This window comes from Castor canadensis, chromosome 11, assembly GCF_047511655.1.
Source record: "Castor canadensis chromosome 11, mCasCan1.hap1v2, whole genome shotgun sequence".
NCBI lineage: Eukaryota > Metazoa > Chordata > Mammalia > Rodentia > Castoridae > Castor > Castor canadensis.
In genome coordinates this window covers 18,823,939-18,844,276 of record NC_133396.1, presented here as the reverse complement: position 1 = coordinate 18,844,276, position 20,338 = coordinate 18,823,939, and the positions used below count along the sequence as shown (strand labels likewise).

The following is a 20,338-nucleotide window of genomic DNA, read 5'->3' as shown; positions in this document are numbered from 1 at the left end:
AAAAAAATAAAATGAGGAAAAAAAAGAGCTCTTTGTACATTTTAGGTAGCAGTCCTTTATTAGCTATGTCTTCTGCAAATATTTCTCCCAGTATGTGGCCTGTCATCTCATTCTTTACAATCTTTTAAAAATATAAAAGCTATTCTTAGTTTGTGGACCATATGTGATTCATGGGTCACAGTTCACTCACACTTGATATAGTCACACCCATGGAATCTGATCACAGACAGCATAAGTATCATATGAAGAGTTAGCCCCTTATCAGCTCATAAAACACTGAATATTCAAAAATATAGTTATCCTCCTGTTAAAGTTTGTAACTAATCTTCATCTCACAGATCAAAACAGGAAACTGACTTACCCTAAAACATTAAAGTAGGAAGAGGCTGAAGGGTATGAGGGGATGGCTCAACAGGTAGGAGGCTTGCCTAGCATTCATAAGGCCCTGGGTTCAGTCCTCAGTACCAAGAGAGAGGAAAGAAAAAAAAATACTTAGGGTTTTGTTTTTTTTTTTTTCACTTGGGAGGCTAAGGCAAGAGGACAGTTTGAGGCCAGCCTGGACTACATTGCAAGACCCTGTACAAACAAATAAATAAGTGGCCAAAAATAAAGCCTAAACTCAAGAGCAGTAAATACTTCCAAAAAGATTGATTTTTCAAATACCACTTAGAAACCCCATTTCTTGATTCCCCCAAAATGGAAGCCTTATTAAAATAACATGGCCACCATGAGTAACTTACAGATGACAAGGTTTAAATAAGGTAATCAGCTTCATCAACTAATTCACAGATCTGCTTCTAAATAAGGTGGTTAACGAGATTAGGACACAGGAAAATTCACAGGTAGCTCCTAGCACAGATAGGAGACCACCAAATATACCAAGCCAAAAAATCAAACAAGCATGGAAAGCCACAGGAAAGGCCTGTCCCTGAACTACTTATAGGTGTGACCAAAACTTCTGTGAATAAGAAAATAAAACACTTTTCTCAATGTCCTAGGAATGATAAAAGGAAAGGGGAAATATTCCGAAGGATCTATAAGGCCAGGAACTTTTTTAAGAGAACAGAATTGATCAGAAATGTGACGGTGAAAACCTGTAAACCCCCAACTCCTGTCAGTGTAACGTCACTATAGGCTGGCTACTCCAACCACAGACAAGGAAATGGTTCTCATGGAGACTGATGTCTAAACTCACTTCAAAAAACAAGCAGCAGGGCTGACAGAGTGGCTCAAGTGGTAGAGTGGCTGCCTAGCCAGTGTAAGGCCCTGAGTTCAAACCCCAGAGCCACCAAAAAAAAGAAAGAAAGAAAGAAAACAAGCAGCAAACTGTCCACCAAGGAAAATATTTTCTCATTTCTGGTTTCCAAGCCTTTAAAAAAAAAAAAAGTGATCAAAATATGCTATGAGCAATGGCATACATCTTAGTCCCAGTTATTCAGCAGACTTAGGTGGGAGGATTGGTCATTTGAAGCCAGGATTCAAGATGAGCCTGGGCAACACAGCAAGACTCTATCCCATCCTCCCGCCAAAAAAAGACTCAGCTTCATTAAGAGTGTCTGCCTAGCAAGCATGAAGCCTTGAGTTCAAATAATTCCACCGACCAGCTGTTTTTAATCAAAGGACAAATCCGGGCCTTCTGAAAGTTCTATATCAATAGTAAGAATCTAATGGTCTTGATGTTAAATCTGAAATTCACCTTAAAAAGAAAAAAAGATTCTCTATAGAATGCTAAGAACTTTCTCTCCAATCTATTAAATTACAACTACAAACCTCACCAACTGTCCTCTTCAGAGTCCTTGACTTTCAGAAATATTTTGACGCTGGCTCTAGTTCAGCAACACAGTAATTCTCATTCCCTTCTTAAGCCCCTCCATCTTAAAAACCATGATGTAGTAAGTGTCTCAATCCTCAGAAGTCAGTGTCTTTGAAATAACAATCAGAGGGCATTATTTCAAATCTTCCTTATGTCAAATTCATCACAGAATTGAGGTAGAAAGTCTTCACAAGATTCAAGTAATGCACTTTTAAAAGGGCTCCCTTCTATTGCTCAAAGGATAAAAACCTACTTGTTTAATTTTAATTTTTCTTAAATTAAAAAAATTTTTTTTTCTTTGGTAGTACTGGGGTTTGAGCTCAGGGTTTCATGCTTGCTAGTCAGGTGCTCTACCACTTAAACTACACTCACAGACCCAGAACGTATTTCTCTATTCAATTCCTAATGTTTCACTCCAAATATTCCAACATTTTAAGAGCAAGAGACTTCCATAGTACAAAGACACCAACTATTGTCTTTTACATTTGACAAGTGAGGGACCCAAATTAGTTGGATTTTTTTTAAAGAAAAAAAAAATTGAGAAAAACTGTAACCTTTGTTTTTTCTTGGTGGTACTGGGGTTTTGAACTTAGAGCTTCACATTTACTCTACCTCTTGAGCCACGCCCCAACCCTTTCTGCTTTAGTTATTTTTTTCAAATAGGGTCTCAAAATTTTTGCTAACACAGGCCTTGATGGAGGTCCTTCCACTTTTTTTTTTTTTTTGGTGGGACTGAGATTTGAACTCAGGTCTTAGCACTTGCAAATCAGGCACTCTACCACTTGAGCCACAACTCCAGTCTATTATCCCTGGTTATTTTGCAGATGGGAGGGGTCTCTCGAACTATTTGCCCAGGCTGCCTTGAACCACAACCCTCACGATTTCAGTCTCCTAAGTAGCTAGGATTACAGACGTGAGCCACCAGCAGCTGGCAAGATCCTCCTACTTATTCCTTCCTAATAACTGGGATTACAGCTATGTCAAAACACATCTGCCTTTTTGTTGTTGTTGATGTTGAGATGGAGGTTTCACTAACTTTTTGCCAGACTGGCCTAGAACTACAATCTTCTACCTCCCAAGAAGCTGGGATTACAGATATAGGCCACAATGCTCAGCCAGAAAAATTCTGACTTTTAATACCATCTTCTACTTTCCTGCCTCAGGTAACAGCACTTTTCTTTTATCTCAATTTTGATTACAATGTAAATTATAGTCTTTGTATCAAAGTATCCAACAAAAACTGTGGGCGGGGGAGGCACTAAAACTAACTTTAAAAAGTAGGCTGCCTGCCAGACACTGGTGGCTCATGCCTTTAATCCTGGCTACTTGAAAAGCTGGGATCAGGAGGCTAGAGGTTAGAGGCCAGGCTAGGCAAAGAGTTCCCAAGACTCCATCTCCAAAACAAGCAGAGAAAAATGAACTGGAGGCATGGCTCAAGCAGTAGCATGCCTGCTTTGCAAATGAGAAGCCTTGAGTTCAAACCCCAGTCACACAACCAAAAAAAAAAATGTAGGCTGCCTCCCTCACATGGCAAAGTCTCCACCTTACAAGAATCAGTCATAACAAAGAGCTGGCTGAGTGGCTCAAGTAGTAGGGTGCCTGTCTAGCAATCATGAGACCCTGAGTTCAAGTTTTAGTAGCATTTTAAAAAATCAGTCACATTAATAGGAATTTGAAATATCAACAAGAAAATCATCTTTTATTTCATAAACACATGTTCAATCATTTAATATCTTATTCAATCCTTTCCCAATACAAAGAAACAGAAAGATAAGTAAAAAGCATTTCAGGATCCTCTCTGCAAGATCACAACAGCTCTGCCTACTCTGTCTCTACAAAATCTAAATGGAAACAGTTATTTCTTCAAGAGGAAAAAGTTCCAGACACTCCCCAGTAATGAGATTCTAATCCCATAGTTCAAATCAAATGAAATCTTCCTTAACAGTTTCAGAGACAGAACACACATATTTGGTAGAAAGAGAAAATCAGTTGCTCTAAGACAAAGAAAGTCACATAATAGATAATGGGATTTTGTTCGGTTAATCCCTGTCAGAGGAACTACAGCCTCACCTGACATGGCTTCAACAACTCAGTTAGGTTGTGTGGCAAAACTTTTAGCATGAACATTGGAAACCCACTGATGAATCAGTGGTCTACAACCTTTCAGTACAACTGACCCTAGAAACATTTACATCAAACAAGAAATTCAAAATGAACAAGTCTCCTTTGTATATTTCTCAACCAGATTTCAGTCAAACAGAATTAATAGCAAGAAGCCAAAGGTAATTAAATAAAATGAAAAGAAGTTAAAATTAGTTGAGTAGATTTTGCTAAATTGGATTTTAATTTCAACACCAATTTCACCCCATTCTGATAAATTTAACAAGAACTGACTCAAATAACCCTCATTTACAGCAAATAAAATTCCCTTACAAGGGAATGTGCTTGGTATGTCACAGATTCATCAGTACCAGTTTCGACATTAATGAAATATATAACTTTGGAGGAACATTTCATATGTACTGCCTAATTTCCCAATGAACTCTTAAGCACTGACAGCACCATATCTTTCTATACTTCTCTCCTTTTATTTTGTTGCATGGAATAGGTACCTAATAGTCACTTACTAAATAAAAGTAAATTAAAGAGTAGCACTGGGCTGGTGGAGTGGCTCAAATGGTAGAGTGCCTGCCTAGGAAGTGTGAGGCCCCGAGTTCAAATCCCAGTACCACAAAAAAAAAAAAAAAGAATAGCTCTGTTGGAGGCTGGAGACATACCTCAAGTGGTAGAGCTCACACCTAGCAAGCATGCAGTTCTGAGTTCAAATCCCATTACCACTAAAAAAAAAAAGGGTAGCAATATCTGGGTTCAAACCTCAGCACTGGAGAAAAAAATAGCAATGTCTAAAGATGTCTAAAGGAGCAAGCAAGTCTGAGGGGAAAACATGCCAACAGATCAGCGTGCCAGAAATAGAAAGGAGGAGCACGGCAGCACCTATGAGGAGCACAAAGAAACACTATGCACTCAGTTGAGTGTTCTAAAACTTTTTTTTTTTTTTCTCAGAACTGGGGTTTGAACTCAGAGCCTCACGCTTGCTAGACAGGCACTCTACCACTTGAGCCACTCCACCAACCCTCCAAAACCTTCAACTTACTAAATTCATTCACTCATCCATCCTCCCATTGAGTATCCACCACTTAAACCATTCACAATATTTTTTAAGTACCCATTAGGTGCTAAAGCGTTGCTCTACAACAATGATTCTCAACCAGCAGTGATTCTGTCACCCAGGATATAGTTGGAAATATTCAGATATTTTAGATTATCAAAACTAGAGTGTGGACAGAGTACTACTGACAAGGATGATGCTAAACATCCCATACGTTGCATAAGAGGCCTTCCATCAGTTCACAAATATAACCTCAGTATTTCAGTTACTGGTAAAAAGAATGCAAAAACTACAGAATCACAAAGGTCGAGTTTAAGTAGGGTGGAGAGTTCTTTTGAATAGGCAGGGAGGTGGTCACAGGGAAATGTGATTCTCCAAAGAAGTCTCTTCATGAATAGAACTATATGAACATCTTGAGGAAGAGCACTCCAAAAAGAAAGAACAAGTAAAACCCTCAACAGGAGAATGTGCTTGACGTGTTGTAGAACCAGTGAGAAGTCAGGCTTGGTGGCTTATGCCTGTAATCCTAGCACTTGGGAGGCTGAGGCAAGAGGATTGAGAGTTCAAGGCCAGCCTGGCTACATCAAGAGTTCCAGGCCAGTACAGGCTATATAGTAAGACCCTGTCTCAAAAAGAAAAAGACAGAGAACCAATGAGAAGGCTAGGGTAGATAAAACATAGTGAAGAGTGATAAGAGAAAATCTGAGGATGTGGGGATCATCCTCCAAAAGTATTCTTCTCCATTCAACATGCCCATAAAACCAAAGAAGTCTAGATGAACCAACAACTTCACACAAAGAGTAATCCAGAAATTCAGTTTGATCCCACAGATCAAACCTAATCTCTCCCTTAGAGATTTTTTGGAAGCCTTCTGGGGTTAAAAGTCACCTGTTTTAATCCCAGGTAATCTGTCTGCCTGTCCACCTGCCTTTCAACTTTGCTCCAGAAAAGCAGTAAATATGGGGAGTTGGCAGCTCCCTTCCACAATGGCATAATGGTACCCACTTCCCACATGTGAAAAGAGCCAGAAGCAGCCTAAAATATTAACATGCCGCTCCAGGAGACTACCAGATAGCAAGAGCTAAACTGGTTCCTACAATGAACTCAGGAATTGATGTTCACACAGAATCAAAATAATGCCTGCTTGTATCTTGCACAGATTAGAGAAGTTTTCCACTAACACATTTTTGATGTCTCTAAAATACAAGGAAACAGACTAGAATAACTTGCATGTTATACATATTTTGCCACCACCACTCAATAAAAAGGTTTATACAGTTCATACCCTCTTCTCTCAATGGAGAAGGTGCTACATTTTTCTGAAATTCAGTTCAGTCAAATCTCTGATGAAACAGATTTCTATCATGTGCAGAGATGGAATCAATTAAAATTCCAAGGTTATTTGATGAAGGGAAAAACTTTTTACAACTACAGGCATTTTTTTCATCACGGAAACTCAAAGATGTAGCAAATCTGACTGATCCAACAAGTAATTAAAAAAATTATCACATACCCACCACAAATTTTTAAACTGAAAATCCTAGGACTTCTAAAACAAATTAAACATGAAAGTTCTACTCTTTAGATCCATGATTTTTCACTGTTGTAAGAAGCACACAACCCTGAAAGAGAAAACAAAGGCTGAAGATATAACCACGGGAAGAAATTTTTTCAAATATAATTTCACACATAAAAAAATGCCGGGCACAGTGGCTCAAGCCTGTAATCCTAGGTACTTGTGAAGCAGAGATGGGGAGGATTGGGGTTCAAGGCCAGTCTGGGCAAAAAGTTCATAAGACCCCATAGCATCTCAACCAACAGCTGGGTACGGTAATGTGTGCCTATTATCCCAGCTATGCAGGAAAGCACAAATAGGAGGATCATGGTTCAGGAAGACCCAGGCACAAAGGGGGACCCTATCTCAAAAATAACCAGGGCAGAAAGGGCTGACAAAGCCCAAGAAATTTTATCTTTTTGTATATGAAAATAAAATAATAATAATAATAATTTAAAAGTCCAGGCAAATAGTTCAAAAGATCCTATTTTCAAAATACTCAATACAAAAAAGGGCTGACGAAGTGGCTCAAGTGGCAGTGTTTCCCAGCAAGCTCAGAGTGAAGCCCTGAGTTTGAACCCCAGTACTGCCAAAAAAAAGTGATGCAAAAAACAAAACAAGGATACATCTCAATCATGCAGTTTTTCCCCCAATATAACCTTCTCCTCCTGCCCTAGATTATTTTTTAAAAGCACTAAAATGTAAAGTCAGAAGCTACTTATTCATGTACTTACATAGACTACTATGTAGTAAATATTAGATGCCACAGATTATTCCCAGATACAGGGCACTCCAGGAGCCAAGACCTCTCATCTAAAATGATGACAAATCAATGAGAAGTCTACTCTCACATTCAATTAAATAACCACAGCTCCAAAGAAGAGCTGCATAAAAAGATGACTAGAGATAACTAATGCAAGAGCAACTATAAATTAAATGACTAAAAATCATCCAAAACAAAGATCAGGGAAGGACCAAACCAAATACTTCCAGCTCCTATCCCAACAGCTCCCCTCAATGGAGAGAGAAAATCCTGTTACTTTGAAAGTACTGATGCACTGGGAGATGGGGGGGGCACACATACACAAAATACCAATTGCAGTAAATCAGTAACAGTTCAAGGTAGTGCCTTCATGATAAAAGCGAGAGCACACAAGGGAGGGTTGAGGATAGGTAAGACACCTAAAAAACTAGCTAGCATTTGTTGCCCTTAATGCAGAGAAACTAAAGCAGATACCTTAAAGCAACTGAGGCCAATAGGAAAAGGGGACCAGGAACTAGAGAAAAGGTTAGATTAAAAAGAATTAACCTAGAAGGTAACACCCACGCACAGGAAAGCAATGTGAGTCAATGCCCTGTATAGCTATCCTTATCTCAACCAGCAAAAACCCTTGTTCCTTCCTATTATTGCTTATACTCTCTCTTCAACAAAATTAGAGATAAGGGCAAAATAGTTTCTGCTGGGTATTGAGGGGGGGAGCGGGAGGGGGTGGAGTGGGTGGTAAGGGAGGGGGTGGAGTGGGTGGTAAGGGAGGGGGTGGGGGCAGGGGGGAGAAATAAACCAAGCCTTGTATGCACATATGAATAATAAAAGAAAAAAAAAAAAAAAAAAAAAAAGGTAGTGCCTTAAAATACAACCAATGATGAATAGAAACACTATTTTTGAGCACTGTTTTTCTGACTTTGTTCACCAAACTGTTTCAATGGAAGTTGTAAAAATGTATTAGAAAGGGTCTGGGGGTCTATGGCCATACCACCCTGAATCTGCCCAATCTTGTCTGATCTCGGAAGCTAAGCAGGGTCAGGCCTGGTTAGTACTTGGATGGGAGAAGGGGTCTCGGGGTGTAACTCAGCAGGTAGAGCACGCATTTAGCATGCCCAAAGCCTTGGGCTTAATCCCTAACACCCAAAATAAAACATATTAAAGCTGTTTCTGTAGAGTTGCTCATTTAGAATGCAAATCAGCTCTAGGCCAGAACAAACATGGCTTCCTCAGGTTCTATTTTAACAAATAACAGACATAAGATTTCCAGGAACTGAGAATTAGGGTACACACTTGGCCTCCAAAACATTACTATGACATGAACTGTTTGGCTCCTGACCTCCAAGCAACTCAGCAACCAAGAACAACTGCAAAAACATTTCCAGATGTTTTACGACTGGCAGTAAAAGATACAGCTGTTTTTCCTTTCTAGACCCAGGGATGTATAATACAAAAAGGAAAACAAAATGTGTCCCTTCATATGGTCAAAGTTTTAAAAAAGACCTCAAATGACAGTGCTTTACCATCTCAAAAAAGATGCTGCATAAATCCAAGGCTTAGTACAGGGTTTTCAAAGCCTGCATCAGTTTTCCATTTCACCATAAACATTAATAGATTTCTGGATTTAGACAGTGAAATGATACAAAGTAGCTCTATGTTCATAATTAATATTTCCTCCCCAACTACACATCCCAGGAACCAAGGGGCTTAGAGACATTGTCAAGAAAAATGGAGTCACACAAGGCCAAACTATTACCATCAGCCAGCATAGGGAAGAGAGGAGTTAATCATGAAAGACACACAACCTAATTTAGAAACCCAGACCAAAGTTAGACAGACTAAAACAGGCTAAATAAAAAAAGCAACACTAGGGAAGCCTATAGAGTTTGCCATGAAGACATCAGATGGCACTAATGCTTTAAAAAGAACTCTTCTAAAGCAAGATTCAAACTTGCCTGAAGGAAGATAAGATACATTTAGGGCATTTGTTTAAAAAACAAACACACAAAGATCCCTGGGCCCTAAGCCAGACCTACTAAAATCAGACATTTTCCAGGAGATCTGATAGTCTGTACCTTCAAGTAGTACCTTAAGGGATGCTTGGTGTTAGCAAAATACTGTTGGGGTTGTTTTTTAAGGTTTTTTTTTTTTTTTTTTTTTTGTGGTATTGGGGTAGGCAGGCGCTCTACCACTTGACCCATACCCCCCAGCTACTATTTGATTCTTTAAACTATATATTCTTACTGTTTTGAGAAAAAAGAACATTTAATTAATTATTAAAAACCAATAGGACTGGAAGTGTGGCTCAAATGGTAGAGTGCTTGCTTAGCAAGTGCAAGGCCCTGATTTCAAACCCCAATACAATCAAATCAAAACAAAACAAAAGCTGTTGCTGGTGGCTCACGCCTGTAATCCTAGCTACTCAGGAGGTAGAGATCAGGAGGATTGCAGTTTGAAGCCAGCCTGGGCAAATAGTTCAAGAGACCCTATCTCAAAAATACCTATCACAAAAAAAAAAAAAAGAGCTGATAGAGTGGCTCAAGGGGAAAGCCCTGAGTTCAAGCCCCAGTACCAAAAAAAATAACAAGAAAAGAATATAAAAGCCAATAAATCCTAACACAGAGTAAGCAAACCATATAAGGAAAATGACCAAACTTTCAAAACATAAAGTCAGACCAGGTGCAGTGGCTCACTGACTGCTATCCCAGTTAGGTGGCTTAGATTGCGGGACTGTGGTTTGAAGTTAGCCTGAGCAAAAAAGTTATTGAGACTTCATCTCACAACAAACAAGTCAGACATAGTGGTACACATCTGTTATAAGGGAGACATACATAGGATTGTGGTCTGAGGCCAGCCTCAGCAAAAACATGAGACCCTACCTGAAAAATAACTAAGGTAAAAACAAAGGCTGGAGGTGTAGCTCAAGTGGAGGGCACTTGCTTAGCATACAAGGCCCTGAGTTCAACCTCTAGTACTACCAAAAAAAAAGTTCATACTGGATCTTTTACCAAAGCAGGTAAAGTAGGAAACTTAAGCCAAAAAAATTAAAAATTATCCCTGGTTCTAGAACCTGTTTCTCTTTTTTTTTTTTTTAAAGTTACTGGGACTTGAACTCAGGGCCTACACCTTGAGCCATTCCACCAGCCCTTTTTTTGTGATGGGTGTTTTCGAGATAGGGTCTTGCACACGATTTGCCCAGGGCTGGCTTCAAACTGCGATATTCCTAATCTCTGCCTCCTGGGTTGCTAGACTATAGGTGTGAGCCACCAGCTCCTGGCCTAGAACCTGTGTCTTGATTCACACTCTAACTGAACAGGTTGCCACAGTCTGGGTGTAACCACAATGATCACTGACCTCAGAGCTTGCTCTACCACAGGCCAAATATGTGAACAACTTCCAGGTCACTGTAAGAAATCATGACCAAGCTAGGCGTGGTGGCACGCTGAATAGTCACAGCTATTCAGAAGATTGCAGGAAGATGGCTTTAACCCAGGAGATCAGGGCCAGCACAGGAAGCATAGAAGACCTTGTCTCTTTAAATAAATCTATGACCAGGTCATAGGTAAGTACAAAAAGAAAAGGACAAGCTGGACTTCGCAGTACACACCTATAATCCCAGTACTTGGGAGAATGGAGGCAGGAAGACCATAAGTTTGTGGCCAGTCTGTTCTATATAGCAAGACCCTGTCTCAAAAAAGAATGAATCTTTTCTATTGTTCTTGTTTTTTGAGACAGGGTCTTGCTATATAGGCCAGGTTGTCCTCAAGAAGAACTCTCAGTTGGATGCAGTAGCTCACGCCTATAAATCCTAACTACTTGGGAGGATCTGGATTCAGAGGCTGGCCAGGGCAAAAGTTTGTAAGATTACATCTCATTAAACAGCTGAGTGTTTTGGCATGCACCTATCATTCCAGGGAGGATTGCAGTCCATGGTGACTGTAGCATAAATGTGAAACCCTTAATAATAACTAAAGGGGCTGGGCTATGGCTGAAGTGGTAGAGTTTCTGCCTAGCAAGCACATGGTCCTGAGTTCAAAACTCAACACCAGCAAAAAAAAAATGAACTGCTGTGCCTTTTGGACTGATGGAGTGGCTCAAGTGATACAGTGCCTGCCTAGCAAGCATAAGGCCCCGAATTCAAACCCCAGTATCACAAAAAAGAAAAAAGAAGGGAAGAGATGGAAGAAGAGCGAAGAAGGAGCCTAGGAGCATGGCTCAAGTGGTAGAGTGCCTGCCCAGTAAGCACAAGGCAAGTTCAAACACCATTACTACAGGGGAGGGGGAGCACTAAAGCAAAAAGGGCTGGGGCATGACTCAAGTGGTAGAGCCCTGCCTAGCAAGCACAAGGCCCTGAGTTCACACCTCAGCCACAGTCCTCCTACCTCTGCCTCCAAGAGCTGGGACTGTAGACATGTACTGCCATGCCAGTAGAAGTATGAATCTCAAAACCAGCTACTTTACTCCTATTTAGGTCTTATTTTCAGTTTAATAGTGTACTAAAAACAAACACCTATTGTCAAAACATCTTTAGAAGTTCTAAGAAACTCATTAGATTAAAATGCTATTACAACTTAGTCACTGATGGCAAAAAAAAAAAAAAAAACAGCTCTAACCTACCCATATCTTACATGTTCTTCACAAGAACATCCTTCATTTGCACATCTCAAATATAAAAGCAATAAAAGTATATATGGAGAATAGTCAGAAGTAAAGAAAATTAACAATGACAGTATCCATTAAGAAAAGGCCTAAGAGACAGGCGCAACGGTTCACACTTGTAATCCTAGCTACTTGGGAGGTGGACATGGGAAATTTGTATAACTGAGGTTTGAGGTCAGCCCAGGCAAAAAGTTTGTGAGACATCCCCCACCACTGAAACAAACAAGGTGGGCATGGTAGTACAAACCTATAATCCCAGCTATGTGGGAGACATAGGTAGGAGAACACGGTTGGAGGATGACACTGGCAAAAAGCACAAGATCCCATCTGAAAAATAACCTAAAGCAGAAAGGGCTAGAGGTATGACTCAAGTAGTAGAGGCAAGTACAAGGCCCTGAGTTCAAGCCCCAGTATAGAAAAAAAAAGTCTGAAAGAAAATATCAGCAGATGCTCCATGAAATGTTGATTCAGACTTCACATGGAGAGAAGTGTCATGCTTCATTTCAAAGATAATATATTAAATCCCGATTCATTAGATAATCTAATAACAAAACTATGACTTTCATTGTTCGAGTCTTTTTTTTCTCTCATTCTAATACCCTTAAGCCATCAGAAACACAGATGCTTTTGCTGAAATGCTAGAAAAATTTGCACGTTTTCATTCCTTCATCACTAGTAATAGGTTACTAAATCAAGAGTATACTTCAAGTTATGAAAGCAGGGCAAGCTGATCCAATTACATAACAAAAGCACTAAGTCAAACAGGACCATCTGGGCTTTGAATGCTGTGATTTCTGAACAAAAATCAATATACTTGCAGATAAAAACACTTTCTTCTATCCAAAGTTATAACAGCCCGAGATAAACATGCTTCCATATACTCAGTTATAACAGCCCCTGGGCTACTGATTCATTTGCATGTCCAACAGGACTTATGCGACCTGTTAAACATATGGCCTAAATGATGGGTACTAAAGAATACTATTTTCAGCAGTTCATAATAAGAACATCTGTGCTTCTCTCTGGCCCTATGAGGACTCAAAAAAAAAAAAAAAAAAGTCAATATTCCCTAGAAGTATACAGTTTTTCTGAGGATTTTTGGTCTTTGTTTTTTTGGTGGTACTGGGATTTAAACTCTAGAGCCTTAAGCTTGGTAGACAGGCACTCTACCACTTGAGCCATGTGCCCAGCCCAGGTTTTCTGTTTTCTATTTTCTAAATGGCATATGCAGTAAACTAGTAACCCTATCAGCCCCTATAACCTAAGAACTGCTCCCCAACAATCCTAATTTTCAAACCAATTTTTAAAATCCTAAAATTTTAAGACATAACTCAGCCATCCAAGTTTAATTTGCAGTACCCAAGAGAAACCAAGACTAAAAGAATAGGCTTTATCCAGGAAACTCATAGAAACATGCTTCACTGCACAGCATCAGACTTCTTTACATATTGATGGTTTCAGCATTAATGCTGGTAAACTAACACCTATGGAAAGAAAAGGCAGAAAAAACATTTCTAGAAGTTGAACTCAAAATTCACTGACATGTTTATCCATTTTTTAGGAAAGCTTACATTCTCTGAAGCCTTGCCTCCTACCTCTCTGCTTCTCATTCCCTGTGCTCTAGCCTCACTGGAATCTCTAAATTCCTCAAAAACCTACATTGTTTCCTTCCTTAGGACCTTCACCTAAGCCATTCCCTCTATCTAGAGCAGTGTTTCATCCTCCCGTCCTCTTCAGGTGTCAGTTTAAAAGTCAATTCCCCAGCCAGGCGCAGGTGGCTGTAATCCTAGCTACTCAGGAGGCAGAGATCAGGAGGATAGAGGTTCAAAGCCAGTCCAGGCAAATAGTTGGCAAGCCCCTATCTGGGAAAAAAAAAAAACCCATCACTGGGGATATGGGGGGAGAAGGAGGGGGTAAGGGGAAGGGGGGAGAAATGACCCAAACGTTGTATGCACATATGAATAAAAGAAAAAATAAATTTTAAAAAAAAAAGGGACTGGTGGAGTGGCTCAAGGTGTAGGCCCTGAGTTCAAACCCCAGCACCCCAAAAAAAGACAAAAATCAGCTTCACACACATGCAAGTATATATGGTATTCACTGGAGCAGTCTGCAATAGCAAAAGATTGGGAACAGTTTTGAATGTCTATCAGTATAAAGCAAATGCCAAATCTCATTATTTTGAATGGAGAATAATGGCAAAAATACGTTAAAAAGCAAACAAAAGATGCAGATTGCAGAGAGTATTAACAGTGTGCTACACTTGTTTAAAAAAAACTCTAGCATGTGCAAGGTCCTATGTAACCCTCAGCACCACATGGTATCTCTGAAAAGAATCTTTAAAATAAATAATAAGCCAGCAGCCACTGGCTGGCGCCTATAATCCTAGCTACTTGGTAGGCTGAGATTGAGAGGATTGCAGCTTGAGGACAGCCAAGGCAAACAGTTCAAGACCCAATCTCCAAAATAACCACAGCAAAATCGACTAGAAGTGTGGTTAAGGGGTAGAATGCCTGCTTTGTGAGCATGAAGTCCTAAGTTCAAATCCCAGTACCATCAAAAAAAAAAAATTATGTGCATATATATATATGTATATACATATATATATATATACATATATACGTATATATCACAGTCAGAAGAGATTATTGTAAAAGAGAAAAAAAAAGAGACAAGATTATTGGGAGGGGGAAAAAAGATTATTGGAGTCAGTGTTTCCATAAGCACAGAAAGTAGGTCAGTGAATGTGTACTAAAGAAATACCATAAATACTTACTAAAAACAAGCAATTTTCACTGAGGTACTTGAAAATCCAAATGAAGTTTAATTTGAATCCACCAAATTTAAGAATCCAAAATTTTTCTGAAAACCAATTATAAGAAGGGGGAGGAAATCTACCACATTCCTAGGCAGGTACTCTATCACTGAGCCATGTGCCCCAAGATCACCCTCCTTAGATATAAAATATTTATCTTTTCTTTCAGAAAAGAAAGATCTAAAACTACATTAAACTCAACTCCAATATTTGTTACCACAATCAAAGCCCTGGACAAGCATCAAAACCTTTGGATCTGAACCTGCTAAGTTCTCAAATCTGCATATCAGGAATAGAATACTCTGGACTAATGATGGCAGGAGAAAGCTGAATCCAGGGCCAACAGAAGGATTCACTTTTGTGGTTAACTCCAAGGTTATAGGACCACTGTCATATATTCCAGGAAAAGAGTTCCATAATCCATCCTAGATCTACCTAAGAGAGTTTTATCTTTAGATATTAGCTACTGAAAAACAAAAGGAGATCTACTAAGTAGAACACAGTCAGACAGACAGTTATTCCAAGTTGCTATAACTTTGCCAAGCCCAAATGGCAAGTTAGGAGCCAACTCCTGGCTCCCCGATTTGATAACTAATAAATGCCTCCACAGACTCTTTTTGCATGATAAGCCAAAAATCTTAAGAGGTTTAAAACTGACAGATATTAACAAACCTATTGGCTTTTTCTCTACTAACATCATAAAGTTCTATTTAGCATTCTTCAGTAGCCCCCCTACCACCACCATCCATAACATCAAGAAACACTCATTGGGGGTTGGGGATGTAACTGGGCAGAGTGCTTGCCTAGTATACTCAAAGTCCTGTGTTCAATCCCCAGCACTGCAAGACAAAAAAAAAAAAAAGAAAGAAAAGAAATGCTCTTAAGTTTATAGAAAGAAAAAAAAAAAAAGACAAAATGAGGCTGGGGATTTAGCTCAGTGGAAGAGCGCTTGCCTGGCAAGTGCAAACCCCTGAGTTCAGTCCCCAGCACCGGGAAGAAAAAAAAAAAAAAAAAAAAAAGTAGCCTGTAAGGTTCCTCCAGCTCAAAGGCTTGGGAGTAAGGTGTGGGAGGTTGGATTTAGAAACACTGTCTCTCTTCCTCAACATCCTGGACTTGCAAAGCTAGGCAAAGACAATGATTCCACATTTAACCACCAGATGAATAAGAAACAGATTTGAATTTAGGAAAAAAAAAAAAAAAAAGACTGCAAGAACATTCAGTAAAGAGTGCTGCCTCTATTTCCTTGCAGAGCAGCTCTCAGGATCTGCCAATGAATCTCATTTTGACATGGAACGCCCCAGCCACTCTAATCCGGGGCATATCCCTCAAGACACAGTCAGTCACCCGGAATTCTGCCAACTTCTGCTTGGGAGTTGTGTGAAGAACAGTAGCAACAAGAGCTTACTTTGAGAAGGAGATCAACAATCACACTCAAGAAGAAAAGAAGTTATTTGGCAAGGAGATGCATGTTGCCAAAATGTTAGTCACAGCTTCAAGGTCCCAGTTTGTGTCTCTGCAACTATTCTTTGCTTTGACAGAGTCCATTCTCTGGCCCAGGAAACCCCAGCTCAGCTTCTGTCACCCTCTCCATTTGAAACAGTAAGAATCCCTTCAATTTGGTGGTATCAAGCTGTGACACAAACAAGATATCCACCAGAGACTCAAAAGGAAGTGGAAAAATGTGTGATTTTGCCATTTTCCACTTAGGACTAGTTAATTCAAGCAGAGCAATAGGAAAATGTGACAGGATAAGAAAAATTTTAAACCATTTTGTCAAAAGAAGTAGGCTATACCAAAAGACTAGCCAGAAGTGCTGAGCCTCCGTGAGTTATCTCAAAACCTTCTTTAAAATAACCAAGAATAGATGTCATCGATGGCACATGCTTGTAAACCCACCCAAGGTGAAGGCAGGTTAAAATATCAGCATATTATACAGATTTTTACAAGTGAGAGAGTGTGTGTGTGTGTGTGTGCACGCACGTGTGTATTTCATAGCCTACAGTTCTTCCTAGAGTTGGTATGAAGACCATGGTTTGCTTAAAAAGCCTGAACAGCCTGTGAATTTCAAAATTACTTCAGAGCAATAGGAAAACAGACTTAAGTATACCAGAGTCAACCAGAGAACCCAAGAAATCAAGAACGAACATTTAATAATTTTCTCTTCAACAGAGCAAGACTCTTAAGCTTCCCTTCTTAAAAGCCATCAGTAATACCTGAAAACTGTTCTCAACACCTTCCACCCTCCCCTGCATTTCACCTTTGTGCTGACATCTAACTAATCAGTACCAAGCAGTGTAAACATCACTGATATTAAGTGTGAGATAGAACTAGAAACTGCTTCCTCTTTACCAAATCCACGTTAGAACTCAGAAATGTCAAGACTTTCAGAAACACTTCTAAGCTAAACAAGTTTACCTATGGGCAAAGTATTGAGAATACTATGCCCAAAGAAAAAGCTAAAACACTCAGAATTTCAAGGATTAACAATAAAGCAGCTAAACTGTCCAAAAGCACACTGGTCCCCACCAACTGACAACAAAGTCACAGATAGTGACTGGACCAAAGCAATGCTCAACTGTCTAAAATACTATTTTTCAGTGAATTCTCAAAGGGTTCATGAAGAAAGTCAGTTAAGAGTAAAACACTCAAGTGGTTAGAAAATAAAAGACTACATTCTCCCAGCCTCCATCAACTGGTCTTATTCATCCCCAGCTCTAATTTTCTTATCTTAATCTTGATGGCAGGCAATACAATGTAACAGAGAAATATGAAATTTTTGATTAAAAGTTAATACTAAGGACTAGAGATGTGGCTAAAGTGGTAGAGCACACCTGCTTTGTGTTTTAAACTCCAGTCCCACCAAAAAAAAAAAAAAAAAAAAAAAAAAGTTGGTATTAAGAAGAGTTTAAGGAGCTGGTATGGCTCAAGTGTTAGAGTACCTGCTTAACAAGCATGAAGCCCTAAGTTCAAAACATATATATATATGTACACACACACATACATATACATATATGTGTACAGGATATACAGGAGATATAGATAGATAGATAGATATAGATATATACATCTTGGTAGGTGGAGATCAGGAGGATCATGGTTCTGGTTCAAGGTCAGCCCTGGCAAAAAAGTTCAAGAGACCTACATCTCAACAAATGGCTGAGCACAGTAGTGCACACCTGTCATCCAGCTACTTGAGGTAGCACAAATAGTAGGATCTTAGTCCAGGTCAACCAGGCATAAATGTGAGACCCTATCTCAAAAATAACCAACCCAAAAAGGACCTAGCAAACACATATGAATAAAAAAAAGAAAAAAAAAAAAAAAAGGACCTAGCAAGTGCAAAGTCATGAGTTCAATTCCCAATAACGTCACCAAAAAAAAAAAAAAAAAAAATCAAATCCAGTTCCTTAAGAAGGGTTCTAAAATTAAACATACATCAAATCAAAACCAACTCTTTTCTGGAATAAAAAAATGCAGCACCGGCCTGGCAGAAGGGCTCAAGTGACAAAGTGCCTGCCTAACAAGCTTGAGGTCCTGAATTCAATCACCAGTACCACAAGGGGAAAAAGAAAAAAAAAAGCAGCCAAGCTGAGAAGAAACTGAAGACAAGTCTTCTAAATAATATCTCAATCTTGTTTCCAGAGATCACTTTTTACAACCACTTCAAAGATCTCATTTGATTAACACAACCTTTTAAAGTTACAAAGTAAATCCATAGGTGGGCTTGAGTCCTTATTCTCTGACGTTCTCTTCTGACTCATAAAAGAAGAGTAGCTAAAAAAAAAAAAAACCAGTAAGTCATTCAGAAACCATAACTGTAAGCCAAATACAACAGCATGAAGAAAAGAGGTGGGCCCTTGGGAGAGCCCAAAGTAGTGGTATTCAAGTCCCTTTAAAAATATGGATTCCAACCTGTGTTGGAAGCACATGCCTGTAAATCCTAGCTATTGGGAGGATCCCCGTTAGTTTGAGACTAGCCTGCAAATAACTTCTGAGACTCCCATCTCCAAAAATAACCAGAGCAAAATGGACGGAAGGCATGGCTCAAGCGACAGAGCACCTGCTTCGCAAATGTGAAGTCCTGAGTTCAATCCCAGTCTCACAAAAAAAAAAACTAAAAAGATGGATTCCAGGGCTGGTGTGTAGCTCAGTGGGAGAAAGCTCGCCTAAGCAAGCAAAGCCCTGAGTTTGATTCCTGACGAAGGTGTGGATTGGGGGAAGGAGGTGTGTGTTCCAGTACACACCAGCTTCTTCCAGCTCCTCTCTCTAAACTTGTCTTTTCAGAATTCTCCTTCCAAATCAATAAGTAAACGTTTAGCACTTTAAGATTTCCGTCTTCCTTCACTTCACACCACTCCAACGTGTACCCTCAACTCCAAGGTGCATCCAAAGCGCGTCTCAACATTTCTCAGTCCACCCTATAATTCAATTCTGCTTCCCTCTAATGTAAGCAGTTTCCCGAGTCATCCTCTCAATCATCAGTTTTCACCTAAATCAATCCCTAAACTGTCACACTGTGCTCCTCACCCAGGGCATACTACTAATTACCTTTCTCAACAGGTCCTCCCTTCCCAGCTCCTTTTTTTTGCGCACGGTTACCTCGTTCCTCACGCAGAGGTAGTCTCACTCACCTTACCCTACCCTTTCGGGATCCCTTGTTTTCCGTCTCTCAAAAACCTTCCTGCCCATTTTCACAGTTCGCGCTCGCCCCACACCGATTCCCCACGCCCCCTTCTCTAGGTCCTACAGACTCAGCCCCCCGCCCCTCAGATCCCACCCCCCCAGGACCCCTCTCCTCCTCAGGCCCCTCCTCCAACGCCTCGCTTTCCTCAAGCCCCTCCCCAAGCCCCCCTCCCCGGGCTCTCGCTCCCACTCCGGTCCGCAGGTCACCCCGGCGACGGACCCAGCAGCTCCAGCCTCTTTTCCGACCTGGCTGCAGCTGCTCCGGGAGTGAATCCTCTGCCACCTCCGCTCAGCTTTGGTCCTGTTCCGCTCGCCCCCCGGCAAGCTCTTTCTCGCCGCCGCCCCTTTTACCAACCCGGAAATGGATCTGCTCCCACCGTCCCAGCGTCCGTGAACAAAATGGAGGCGGGGGAAAAGGAGGGAGGGAACCGGGAGCAAAGAGACACTAGGCGCATGCGCTCGTTGAAAGCCTTCCCCCCAACCCCCGCCGCGCACGTAAACGCGGAAGCGGCGGGATGGCCGCCATCTTGAGAAGGTCACAAGAATTCCACTTCGCCGCTAAAAGTGGGATTTGCACCTTTGTCTGCAATTGAAACTACCTGGGAAGCTTTCAATAAATAGTGATGTCTGAGTCCAGCCCTCCCCACCTCATACTCTAATTAGTCAAATGCAGCTAGCTATGAGAGTTTAAATTGCACATGTGATTCTAATGTGTTGCCGAGGTGGAGAAGCAGTGTTTCTTAAATATACTTTTTCGTCTTTATTTCAACACACACAGAGACACCCTCCCCCATAAATACCCTTTCTTAATTTACAGCTAATGAAGAACACGCCTCAGCTAACCTTGGCGGGCCCAGTAGGCAAGCTCCGGTTGTCATAGCAAC

General features: G+C 40.4%; 1 protein-coding gene across 6 annotated transcripts in view; it reads right to left on the bottom strand.

Annotated features, from left to right (window-relative positions):
* Positions 1-19,870, bottom strand: part of Wipf2 (WAS/WASL interacting protein family member 2) — a 41,814-nt gene extending 21,944 nt beyond the window's left edge. For 2 of the 6 annotated variants that reach the window (XM_020176320.2, XM_020176321.2), the window contains exon 1: positions 19,701-19,870. The gene's annotated coding sequence lies outside the window, so the exon portion shown is untranslated. Of the gene's footprint in view, positions 1-18,461; positions 18,546-19,402; positions 19,425-19,674 lie in introns of those variants that run through there. The other 4 variants (XM_074045668.1, XM_074045670.1, XM_074045671.1 and 1 more) reach the window with 4 other exon arrangements.
* Between the last annotated feature and the right edge of the window lie 468 nt (positions 19,871-20,338).